We start from the raw sequence: 2,376 nt of genomic DNA, 5'->3' as shown, positions 1-2,376 counted from the left end.
AGTGCAACTGTTGATCAACTGACCGTTCAGATGAAACGAGGGACTACCAACAGCGTCTCAAAATGGTTCTAATGGCTGTGAGCACTATGGGACTTAACTTCTGAGGTCATCAGTCCCCTAGAACGTAGAATTACTTAAACCTAACCAACCTAAGGACATCACACACATCCATGCCCGAGGCAGGTTTCGAACCTGCGATCGTAGCGGTCGCACGGTTCCAAACTGTAGCGGCTAGAACCGCTTGGCCACCCCGACCGGCAACAGCGTCTTCTCGACGGCCGTTTAGTGAACGTTGCGAAGAACAGGCCAACGCAGCAGGTGCCTGGTTCACGCACCCTTGCTTAGTGCTGTTCACTGACGACGAAGGCTGGAATTTGCACGCCAGTGCCACAGCTGGACGTCCGCTTAGTGGTAACAGATGGCCTTATCAGACGAACCATGTTTTATGCTCCATCAGATGATTAGCCGTTACGTGTACGGCGTAAAACGTCTGAAAGCAAACCAGTTCTTCGGCACCATGAGGCCCGATACTTGGTGTAGTCGTCGATGACAGGTGGAACTATACATCACATATTGACATCGTGACGCAAAGATCTCTAGAAACATTCAATAATTTGATTGGGATTGGTCATAAACGATTCCACCTGCCACCAGAATTAATAAAACTTTACCACAATAGTACTCTGACATCGATTATAGGTCAGGAGTCTGGGCTCACAGGCTTACGAGGATCATGCCTGCCATAGCCGTAAGAAGAGTGCAGCGAAATATGCTCCTACGTTATGTAGGGGCATATAGGACAACTCCAGGGGGAGCATAATCAGTATTAATGAGACTTTGTCCTCTTGATATAAAGATTATGGAACAGGCGGCAGTGGCCGAGTGGTTCTAGGCGCTACAGCCTGGAACCGCGCTACCGCTACGGTCTCAGGTTCGAATCCTGGCTCGGGCATGGATGTGTGTGATGTCCTTAGGTTAGTAAGGTTTAAGTAGTTCTAAGTTCTAGGGGACTGATGACCACAGCAGTTAAGTCCCATAGTGCTCAGAGCCATTTGAACCATTTTTGAACAGTCGGCGTGGTACGGGATAAAAAAGGAGAAGAGGGACAAAATAATCGAACTAATGGGGATTCACGTGGGGAACAAATCAGAAATTAAGCGGAGGGGGGAGTAGCTATGGTAGGAACAGTGGGACAACGAGGAAACGGGCCGTAGTACATACGACTTACTGCCCAACATTATGGAGCGATTACAGCTACAACACTCTAAGCCATCAAGAGATGCACTTCCTTACTGGATATGGACCCTACCCGGCGTACCTATGCCGGTTTGCGAAGTGGGCTACACCAGGCACCCCGGACCATGTTGTGTATGAGTGTCACCTCTTCGACGATGTAGTGGCACAATTAAGACAACAGCTACCAAATTACGACACGTAACACCAGCTCCGGCAAGAGGACCATTTCCAAATCTTGAGTAAACTTGCCAATGAAATATCAAGCAAAGTTATAACAGAATTCCTAAGGCATAACCATTAATAGATCATACCTGATTTAGACTGCGTACACCTGTCCTGTTCCACCAAGGCGTGGACTTGCCAGTCGCTTCACGGCTGGGATCCGCCACGTCTAGGATTAGGGGGGAGGGTGCACATTCTAACTGATTGAGACACTCACCGGACATGACTGTAGGATTTAGTATTAGGTTAGAAGTAGAATAAGATAGGATAATTCCATAGCATTGTACTGCAGCGATTCACTATTCTGGGCCATCCCGGTGCCAGGGGCATACCCACGGGGATTAGCTCGGTGGGCACGGCCAACAATGCAGATTGATAAACGACGGCACACCTGTAATGCTGCAGGTAGAGTAGACTGGCAATAAGAAGTAGATATGTAAAACACCGGTAACCCAAAGACACAACGAGTAATGCCCACAGTGGAAACAGGAACAACACCACATTCCTAGAACTTAGATAAGCTGCAGTAATTGTAATTGTAATAAGTATAAATTAGGACCCTCTAATGTGTTAGGTGGGCAACGGCCTTGCCGCAGTGGATACACCGGTTCCCGTGAGATCACCGAAGTTAAGCGCTGTCGGGCGTGGTCGGCACTCGGATGGGTGACCATCCAGGTCGCCATGCGCTGTTGCCATATTACGGGGTGCTCTCAGCCTCGTGATGCCAGTTGAGGAGCTACTCGGCCGAACAGTAGCGGCTTCGGTCAAAGAATACCATCTAACGACCGGGAGAGCGGTGTGCTGACCACACGCCCCTCCTATCCGCATCCTCAGCTGAGGATGACAAGGCGGTCGGATGGTCCCGGTACGCCAGTCGTGGCCTGAAGACGGAGTGTGTTATAATGTGTTAGGTGGTGG

At 49.5% G+C, this 2,376-nt stretch overlaps 1 pseudogene; it reads left to right on the top strand.

The window, feature by feature from the left end:
- Nucleotides 1-2,035: 2,035 nt before the first annotated feature.
- LOC126261060 (5S ribosomal RNA) lies at nucleotides 2,036-2,153 on the top strand (annotated as a pseudogene).
- Nucleotides 2,154-2,376: the final 223 nt, after the last annotated feature.

Source organism: Schistocerca nitens, chromosome 5 (assembly GCF_023898315.1).
Source record: "Schistocerca nitens isolate TAMUIC-IGC-003100 chromosome 5, iqSchNite1.1, whole genome shotgun sequence".
Lineage (NCBI taxonomy): Eukaryota > Metazoa > Arthropoda > Insecta > Orthoptera > Acrididae > Schistocerca > Schistocerca nitens.
Note: the sequence above shows the minus strand (reverse complement) of the source record. Positions and strands in the feature narration are given on the sequence as shown.